Raw genomic sequence first — 10,577 nt, 5'->3', positions numbered from 1 at the left:
CCCCCCCCCCTCTCTTTTGGTTTTTCGAGACCGGGTGTCTCTGTGCAGCATGTAGCCCTGGCTATCCTGGAACTCCACTCTGTAGACCTGGCTGGCCTCGAACTCAGAAATCCGCCTGCCCCTGCCTCCCGAGTGCTAGGATTAAAAGTGAGTGCCACCACTGCCCGGCGAGTTCCCTGCCCTTAAACTGCCACTGACAGAAACTTCTCCACCCTGTAGGCCTTAAGCTTGCGGGAAAATAAAAACACTGTGAGTTTCTAGGACAGTGGTTAGTATTGTAGATTGCTCATGAAACCGTTTTTTTTAAAAAAAAATCTAACACTAAAAATAAAAATTGCCCTTTAATTTTCTGAACCCTAAGTTTTCCTCATCAGGGTAATTAGAATGATACCCAAAAGCAATAAGAAGCTACCCAACTGTATTGCCTATTATATATGATTTTGGCTACTATGTGGGAAAAATATCTTCATTTAGTAGCGTTAGGGGTTGACCATAGGGTTTGGCAAGGTAAGTGTTCTACCACTGAAACACACAGCTGATATAATAGAAATGTACTGTGCCTACAAATTTAAAATTATCTTTAAACCAGTTGATTCAAGATGGCTTCTCATTGAATAGGAAATTAAAATTTTTTACATAAATATTTGAACTGAAAGGAATTATTTACTGTGAATATTCATACAGGACAAGTAATGTAAGTCTGCTCTGTTAATCAAAAATTAAAATGTAAGTGGAATGTAATGGAAGACTGTCATTAAGGAATAGATTGATTGGATTCAGTTGATTAGAATTTGGTGTAAATAATTTTGTTTCTGGTACACTGAGGAAGCTATACATTGTTTACAATGATGGTCATTTACTGTACATCAGATAAGCCTGACCTGTGCTGAGAGCTTCAAAGTTGCAAGGAGCAAAACTGAAAAGGATATATGCATTACAGAAGAAACATTGTATTTCAAGGCTTAGTAACCACCAACATGAACTCTATAAACTACTGCTACATTTGAGCTTTATTCTAGTTATAAAACAACCCTGAAGATTTCCCATTATCTTAGAGATATTTCCCAATTCAGATAGTTTCAAAATTAGTATAAGTTGCTAAAATACTAACCATTTTTTGTAGACTAGAAAGAGACTGTTATTTCCAGTACATCAGAAAGGTTATAGGAAGCAGTTCATAGGAGTTATTTTTCTTTTTTTTTCTTTTATTGACTTTTCTTTTTTTCTTTTTTTCCTTTTTTATTATTATTAATCATTCCATTCATTTACATCCCAAATGATAGCCCACTTCCTGGTTACCCCCTCTGCCACGCCCCTCCTTTTGCCTGTATGAGAGTGTTTTCTCACCAACCCACACTCTCCTGCCCCACTGCTCCAGCATCCCCCTACTCTGGGGCCCTGGACCAAGGGCCTCCTCTCCCATTGCTGTCTGACAAGGCCATCTTCTGTTACATATGTGTCTGGAGTCATGGATCCCTATAGGTACACTACTTGGTTGTTGGTCAAGAACTGGGTGGTCAGACCAGCCTATGTTGCTCTTCCAATGGGGTTGCAATCCCCCTCAGCTCCTCCAGTCCTTCTCCCAGCTCTCCCACCAGGTTCCCTGAGTTCAGTCTGATGGTTGGCTCCAAGCATTCACATCTACTTTGGTCAGTTGCTGGCCAGACCTCCCCAGGAACTGCCTCCCTGTCCACAAGCGCCTCTTGACCACAATAGTGGTCAACAGTGTTGGGTTGGGTGTCTGCAGATATGGTGTATCCCCAGGTGGGGCCATTCCCCAATTGGTCCTTCCTTTAGTTTCTGTTCCATTTTTTTTATCCCTGTTCTTCCTTTGGACAGGAACATTTCTGGATTAAAAAACTTTGAGATGGGTGGGTGGCCCTATCCCTTGACCAGGGTCTGTGCCTATCTACTGGAGGTGGTCTCCACAGGGCGTATTTCACCTTTCTGTGAGCTTTATGGCTAAACTCAATCACGTTGGGTCCTGGGAGCCTCACATTTCTCTGGTGTCTGGGACCCTCCAGTGGCTGTCCCCAGTTCCTCACACCCCCCCCCCCAGCTACCTATTTTTATTCCATTTCCTGATTCTCTGTACCTCTCTCATGTCTCCTCCAGATTCTGATACTGCCACCCTTATTTCCTCCTCTTCCTTTCTCCCTCCCTTGCCCCCCCTCCTTCCATCTCCTACAGACGTACTGTTCCCCCCTCAGTGCAGGACTGGATCATCCACCCCCTGGTCTTCCTTCCTTCTACACTCTATATGGTCTGTAGGTTGTATCATAGGCACTGTGAGCTTTGGGGTTAGTATACACTAATTAGTGAGTGCATACCATGTGTGTTCTCTTGTGTCTGGGTTACCTCACTCAGGATGATATTTTCTAGTTCCATCTATTTGCCTGTGAATTTCATGAAGTCATTGTTTTTAATAGCTGAGTAGTACTCCATTGTGTATATTACCACATTTTTTGTATCCATTCTTCTTTTGAGGGACATCTGGGTTGTTTCCAGCTTCTGGCTATTATAAATAAGGCTGCTGTGAACATAGTGGAGCATGTGTCTTTGTTATATGTTGGAGCATCTTTTGGGTATATGCCCAGGAGTGGTATAGCTGAGTCTTCAGGTAGAACTATTTCCAATTTTTTCAGGAACCGCCAGACTGATTTCCAAAGTGGTTTTACTAGCTTGCAGTCCCACCAGCAATGGAGGAGTGTTCTTCTTTCTCCACATCCTTGCCAACATCTGCTGTCATCTTCATTTTTGATCTTAGCCATTCTGACTGGTGTGAGATGGAATCTCAGGGTCATTTTGATTTGCATTTCCCTAATAACTAAGGATGTTGAACATTTCTTTAAGTGTTTCTCAGCCATTTGATATTGCTCAGTCAAGATTCTCTATTTAGCTCTGTTCTTTACTTTTAAATGGGGTTATTTGGTTCTCTGGAGCCTGCCTTCTTGAGTTCTTTGTATAATTTGGATATTAGCCCTCTATTGGATGTAGGATTGGTAAATATCTTTTCCCAATCTGTGGATTGTCATTTTGTCCTATTGACAGTGTCCCTTGCTTAAGAGAAGCTTTTAAATTTTATGAGGTCCCATTTGTCGATTGTTGATCTTAGAGCATAAGCCATTGATGTTCTGTTCAGGAAATTTTCCCCTGTTCCCAAGTATTCGAGGCTTTCCCCCACTTTCTTTTCTATTAGATTCAGTATATCTGGTTTTATGTGAAGGTCCTTGACCCACTTGGACTTGAGCTTTGTGCAAGGAGATAGGTATGGATCAATTTGCATTCTTCTACATACTAACCTCCAGTTGAACCAGCACCATTTATTGAAAATGCTGTCTTTTTTCCACTGAATGGTTTTAGTTCCTTTATCTAAGATCAAGTGACCATATGTATGTGAGTTCATTTCTGGGTCTTCAATTCTATTCCATTGATCCACCTGCCTGTCACTGTACCAATACCATGCAATTTTTACCACGATTGCTCTGTAATACAACTTGAGGTCTAGGATGGTGATTCCCCCAGAAATTCTTTTATTGTGGAGAATAGTTTTTGATATCCTGGTTTTTTTGTTTTTTGTTTTTGTTTTTTGTTATTCCAAATGAATTTGAGAATTGCTCTAAGTCTATGAAGAATTGAGTTGGAATTTTGATGAGGATTGCATTGAATCTGTAGATTGCTTTCAGCAAGGCGGCCATTTTTAATATATTAATCCTGCCAATCCATGAGCATGGGAAATCTTTCCATCTTCTCAGATCTTCTTCAATTTCTTTCTTCAGAGACTTGAAGTTCTTGTTACACAGATCTTTCACTTAGTTGGGATGGAGTCCAGCGCCTGGTCTCTGCTCCTGGCTGACACAAGTGGAAGGTACCGGTACCGGGGTCTCCTGCTGGGTGGGGAATCTGCTTCCCCAGTATACCGGGTCTCGGGGTAGGGGTTAAGGTCTCACCTGTGAAGCTGGACATGTCTGAATACCTGGGGGGAGGGGTTGAGCTGCAACTTGGATGTGTGCTGTGTGGGATCAGGTCCAGTGCTGACTCTCTGCTCCTGGCCACTGTAGGTGGGAACCAGAAGGCACTCGGGTCTCTGGCTGGGCCGAGAATCTGCTTCCCCCAGGAGTTATTTTTCTTTTATCTCCCTTTTAATTTGAGATGTGTAGTCAAATAAAAAGTAAATAAATCTGAACTCTAAAATGACTTCTACTTTTGTGCACTCTGAATTTAATTCTTTATAATTTTCTAAAGGAAAACATCAGTGCCCACAATTCATACTTATTTTAAGCAATCTTATACAGAAATGTGCAGCAGCATAAATTGCCATTTCCTTGGAGAATCATTCTTGATTGTTTTAGCGTCTGCTATGATTAGATTCTTAATGTAGATTTTGAGTAGCATTCCATAGCTAGCAAAGTTGATATAGTGGATTTGTCGGGCTTTTTCAGGCAGTACTTTTAAAGCCAATAAAGATAATTATATTGCATTACAACAAACAGAATTGACAGTTTATTCACTTATCTTATGCCAGACTTTTATTGAGAACTTACTCAAGGCACTGAGTGGGTTTCTGTGGAGAATTTAAGAATGCAAAAGGTCTTTTTAAAGGTATTTATAATTTAGAAGCCAGGCAGATGAAAATGTTTCAGGTTCAAACTAGTATCAAGTTAATGTCATGGAAGGTTATATATAAGCTGTGATGGCTCAGCGTAAAGGGAATAAAAATGTACATATTTTAAAAAGCTACATAGAATAAAGTCTTTAAAGGCTTGATAGTTTGGGTAGTATGATAATCAAGGGAGACATTCCAGATGAGAAAACAAACCAAAAGTTTGAAAATGTAGCAGTCACTTATAGCAGCAACACTATGTACATTTGTTTGTTGTTAGTGCTTAGCCAATGGTGTTGTAATAATATTCTTAAATATGTTTCTGCCAAAATTTGTTAATTCAGCATAATGCATCAATTATTATCATATGCCATGAACTGTCATGTATGCTGACAATATACTAGTGAACAACGTAGAGATCTCTGTCTCTAGGTAGCATACATTTTATCTGTGGAAAGACAGACAAAATAAGTAAATTATATATTAGAGTTGATGGTGTACAACAGAAGCTAAACTAGTGTAATGGAAATGGGCAGTACTATAGGGCTGAATTTTAAGTTAGTAAGTCAGAGCAGGCCTCATTGCAATGACATCTTAAAAAGAGATGAAGGAGCAGGCAATAAGAACATCTTAGGAAAAAACACACCATGAACAGAGCAGACAGCAAGGGTATGAAGGAGCATTGTCTTGTTGAGCACTGTCTATAAAGCCAAGAGGAAAATTAGGCCAGGAGGAGGTGGTTGTGATATCTGTTACAAGGGTGAAAAGCAAGTGGCTTGAACCACAGTATAGAGCTTTTAAAAGCCAGCTTTGCATTACTGAAACAAAATATTTGAAATAATAAACTTACAAAAAAGAAGGATTTATTGTGGATTCTATCTTGGATGTTTCAGTCAGTGGATTGACCTCATTGATTTTGGAACTGCGGTGAGGCAGTGTATCATAGTGGAAGTGTGTGGCAAAGGAGACTGCTTACATCATGGCAAGCCAAGAAGAAAAGAGCCAGAAGACAGGGGCATACCCTGTAAAGAACATAGCCATAGCTTAAACCTCCCACTAGAGCCTTTAAAACTTCTGCCTTTTCCCTGTAGCACTAAGCTAAACTCTATATCTCTAATATATAAGCCTTGGAGGGACATTTATGATCAGAAATGATAGGAAATTTGTCAAATTCTTTTACGATTTCAAAGTAGAAACAGTATACATGCTGAATGTTCTCTTGTGATCAAGCACCACATAGAAGCAAGTTAAGAGAGGAAGTATTCATTTGGGCTTATTGTGCAGGAGATACAGTCTATCATGGCAACTAGTGGATCAATTTCTGGGGTCAGGGGTTTACAGCAGCTCCTCAATTTGTACCAACTAGGAAGCAGAGACAACTTGGCTGGAACCAGAGCCAGGAGATGATCCTCATGGCCACATTCCAGGAATACACTATCTCTAATTGACCCCCACTTCCTAAGGTTCTATTAGCTCTCAAAACAGTGCTGGCAGATGTTCAAAGAAAATTCTGTGGGGGGAAACATTTCACATTGAAAGAGGACCTGAACACCTTGGAGGATAAATAGTGTGGTTGTTAACTGAATTAGTAAAATTTTCTCTGCAGAGCTAGTTTGGGTGGAGGAGTTATGCAACGATCACTCAGCAACTTCTAGAAGGCACAAATGTTTGATGTATTTCTGTTTACATCTCAGCTATGGTTAGCTCATAATAGATATTTAAAAACTGTTCAATAAATCAAAGATTGGCCAGGCAGTGGTGATGCACGCCTTTAATCCCAGCACTTGGGAGGCAGAGGCAGGCAGGTTTCTGAGTTCAAGGCCAGCGTGATCTACAGAGTGAGCTCCAGGATGGCCAGGACTACACAGAGAAACCCTGTCTCTAAAAAACCAAAAAACAAAAAAACAAAAAACAAAAAAAAATAAACCATCAAAGATTGAACACACCTAATATTATACCCTTTCATAGGTCAAAACTGTTTAAGAGGAAGTTTTCACAGTTTTATAGATGATTCTTTACTAAAAATTCTTGTGTATAATATACAATTAGATGAAATAAAACTTCCCCAAATTCTACTCTCTTAAGAAATGACAATTTTTTTAATCCCAGCACTTGGGAGGCAGAGGCAGGTGGATTTCTGAGTTCGAGGCCAGCCTGGTCTACAGAGTGAGTTCCAGGACAGCCACGGCTATACAGAGAAGCCCTGTCTCAAACAAACAAACAAACAAAACAACAACAACAAAAAAAAACCCAAGAAATAACTACATCAATTTCTTGAGTAAAGATTATATAATAAACTTATATAGTGATGAATCCTTTTTTTAATAATCCCTACTAACCACAGTGTGAAGATTTTCTTTGAAATATATTCTCCCTCTGTTCTGCCTTCATACAAACATACTTTTCTTTATTATTTTTTATTAGATATTTTATTTATATACATTTCAAATGTATCCCCTTTTCAGGTTTCCCCTCCAGAAAACCCCTATCCCATCTCCTCACCCCCTGCTTCTATGAGGGTGCTTCCCTACCCACCCACCCACTCCATGCCCTGGCATTCCCCTACACTGGGGCATCAAACCTTCACAGGATCAAGAGCCTCTCCTCCCATTGATGCCCAACAAGGCAATCCCCTGCTACATATGCGGTTGGAGCCATGGGACATTCCATGTGTACTCTTTGGTTGGTGGTTTAGTCCCTGAGAGCTATAGAGGGCTCTAGTTGGTTGATATTGTTCTTCCTATGGGTTACAAACCCCTTCAGCTCCTTCAGTCCTTTCTCTAACTCCTCCATTAGGGACCCTGTGCTCAGTCCAGTGGTTAGCTACAAGCACTCTATTTGTCAGGCTCTGGCAGAGCCTCTCAGGAGAAGGCTATATCAGGCTCCTGTCAGCAAGCACCTCTTGGCATCCGCGGTAGTGTCTGGGTTTGGTGTCTGTATATGGGATGGATCCCCAGGTGGGGCAGTTTCTGGATGGCCTTTCCTTTAGTCTCTGCTCCACACTTTGTCTTCCTATCTCCTCCCATGAATATTTTGTTTCCCCTTCTAAGAACTGAAGCATTCACACTTTGGTCTTCCATCTTCTTGAGCTTCATGTCGTCTGTGAATTGTATCTCGGATATTCCAAGGTTCTGGGCTAATATCCACTTATCAGTGAGTGCATACCATGTGTGCTCTTTTGTGACTGGGTTACCTCACTCAGGATTATATTTTCTAGTTCCATCCATTTGCCTGTGAATTTCATGAAGCCATTGTTTTTAATAGCTGAGTAGTACTCCATTGTGTAAATGTACCACATTTTCTGTATCCATTCCTCTGTTGAAGGACATTTGGGTTCTTCCAAGCTTCTGGCTATTATAAATAAGGCTTCTGTGAACATAGTGGAGCATATGTCCTTGTTATATGTTCGAGCAGCTTTTTTTTTTTTTTTTTTTTTTTTTTTTTTTTTTTTTTTTTTTTTTTTTTTTTTTTTTACCCAGGAGTGGTATAGTTGGGTCCTCAGGTCCAATTTTTTTGTAGAACTGCCAGACTGACTCCAGAGTGGTTGTACCAGCTTGCAATCCCACCAACAATGGAGGAGTGATTCTCTTTCTCCACATCCTCGCCAGGATCTGCTGTCACCTGAGTTTTTGATGTTAGCCATTATGACTGGTGTAAGGTGGAATCTCAGAGTTGTTTTGATTTGCATTTCCCTGATGACTGAGGATGTTGAACATTTCTTTAGGTGTTTCTCAGCCATTTGATATTCCTCAGTTCAGAATTATTTGCTTAGCTCTGTACCCCATTTTTAATAGGATTATTTCATTCTCTGGAGTCTAACTTCTTGAGTTCTTTGTATATATTGGATATTAGCCATGTATTGGATGTAGAATTGGTAAAGATTTTTTCCCAATCTATTGTTTGCCATTTTGTCCTGTTGACAGTGTCCTTTCCTTGCAGAAGCTTTTCAATTTTATGAGGTCCCATTTGTTGATTGTTGATCTTAAAGCATAAGTCATTGGTGTTCTGCTCAGGAAATGTTTCTCTGTGCCCATGTGTTAGAAGGCTCTTCTCTACTTTCTCATCTATTAGTTTCAATGTATCTGGTTTTATGTGAAGGTCCTTGATCCACTTCGACTTGAGCTTTGTACAAGGAGATAAGAATGGATCGATTTTGCAATCTTTTACATGCAGATCACCAGTTGAACCAGCACCATTTGTTGAAAATGCTGTCTTTTTTCCACTGGATGGTTTTAGCTCCTTTGTCTAAGATCAAGTGACCATATGTATATGAGTTCATTTCTGGGTCTTCGATTCTATTCCATTGATCTACTTGCCTGTCACTGTACCAATACTATGCAGTTTTTATCATGATTGCTCTGTAGTACAGCTTGAGGTCTAGGATGGTGATTCCCCCAGAAGTTCTTTTATTGTGGAGAATAGTTTTCGATATCCTGGTTTTTTTGTTATTCCAAATGAATTTGAGAATTGCTCTAAGTCTTTGAAGAATTGAGTTGGAATTTTGATGAGAACTGCATTGAATCTGTAGATTGCTTTTAGCAAGGTGGCCATTTTTACTATATTAATCCTGCCAATCCATGAGCTTGGGAGATCTTTCCATCTTCTGAGATCCTCTTCAATATCTTTCTTCAGAGACTTGAAGTTCTTGTCATACAGAACTTTCACTTTCTTGGTTAGAGTCACACCAAGGTACTTTATATTTTTATGACTATTATGAAGGGTGTCGTTTCCCTAATTTCTTTCTCAGCCTGTTTATTCTTTGAGTAGAAGAAGGCTACTGATTTGTTTGACTTAAGTTTATATCCAGCCACTTTGCTGAAGTTGTTTATCAGGTTTAGGAGTTCTCTGGTGGAATTTTTGGGGTCACTTAAGTATACTATCATATCATCAGCAAATAGTGATATTTTGACTTCTTCCTTTCCAATTTGTATCCCTTTGACTCCCTTTTGTTGTCTAATTGCTCAGGCTAGGACTTCAAGTACAATATTGAATAGGTAGGGAGAGAGTGGGCAGCCTTGTCTAGTCTGATTTTAGTGGGATTGCTTCAAGTTTCTCTCCATTTAGTTTGATATTGGCTACTGGTTTGCTGTATATTGCTTTTACTGTGTTTAGGTATAGACCTTGAAATCCTGATTTTTCCAAGAATTTTACCATGGAGGGATGTTGAATTTTGTCAAATGCTTTCTCAGCATCTAATGAGATGATCATGTGGTTTGTTTTTTATTTGAGTTTGTTTATATAGTGGATTATGTTGATGGACTTCCATATATTGAACCATTCCTGCATCTCTGGGATGAAGCCTATTTGATCATGATGGATGCTCATTTTGATGTATTCTTGGATTCGGTTTTCGAGAATTTTATTGAGTATTTTCGTATCAATATTCATAAGTGAAATTGGTCTGAAGTTCTCTTTCTTTGTTGGGTCTTTGTATGGTTTAGGTATAAGCGTAATTGTTTCATAGAACGAATTGCCTAGTGTTCCTTCTGTTTCTATTTTATGGAATAGTTTGAAGAGTATTGGTATTAGGTCTTCTTTGAAGGTCTGATAGAATTCTGCACTAAAACCTGGGCTGGGTCCTGGGCTTTTTTTGGTTGGGAGACTTTTAACGATTGCTGCTATTTCTTAAGGGGTTATGGGACTGTTTAGATGGTTTATCTGATTCTGATTTAACTTTAGTACCTGGTATCTGTTTAGAAAATCATCCATTTCATCTAGATTTTCCAGTTTTGTTTAGTATAGGCTTTTGTAGTAGGATCTTATGATTTTTTTTAATTTCCTCAATTGTTGTTATGCCTCCCTTTTCATTTCATTTCTGATTATGTTAATTTGGATACTGTCTCTGTGCTCTTTGGTTAGTCTGGCTAATGGTTTATCTATCTTGATTTTCTCAAAGAGCAAGCTCTTGATTTTGTTGATTCTTTGTATAGTTCTTTTTGTTTCTACTTGGTTGATTTCAGCCCTGAGTTTGATT

At 39.4% G+C, this 10,577-nt stretch overlaps 1 protein-coding gene across 3 annotated transcripts in view; it reads left to right on the top strand.

Annotated features, from left to right (window-relative positions):
• LOC116102828 (vitamin D 25-hydroxylase) overlaps window positions 1-10,577 on the top strand; it is a 35,631-nt gene that overhangs the window by 518 nt on the left and 24,536 nt on the right. The gene's annotated exons all lie outside the window — the stretch shown is intronic.

Source organism: Mastomys coucha, unplaced genomic scaffold, assembly GCF_008632895.1.
Source record: "Mastomys coucha isolate ucsf_1 unplaced genomic scaffold, UCSF_Mcou_1 pScaffold21, whole genome shotgun sequence".
Lineage (NCBI taxonomy): Eukaryota > Metazoa > Chordata > Mammalia > Rodentia > Muridae > Mastomys > Mastomys coucha.
Note: the sequence above shows the minus strand (reverse complement) of the source record. Positions and strands in the feature narration are given on the sequence as shown.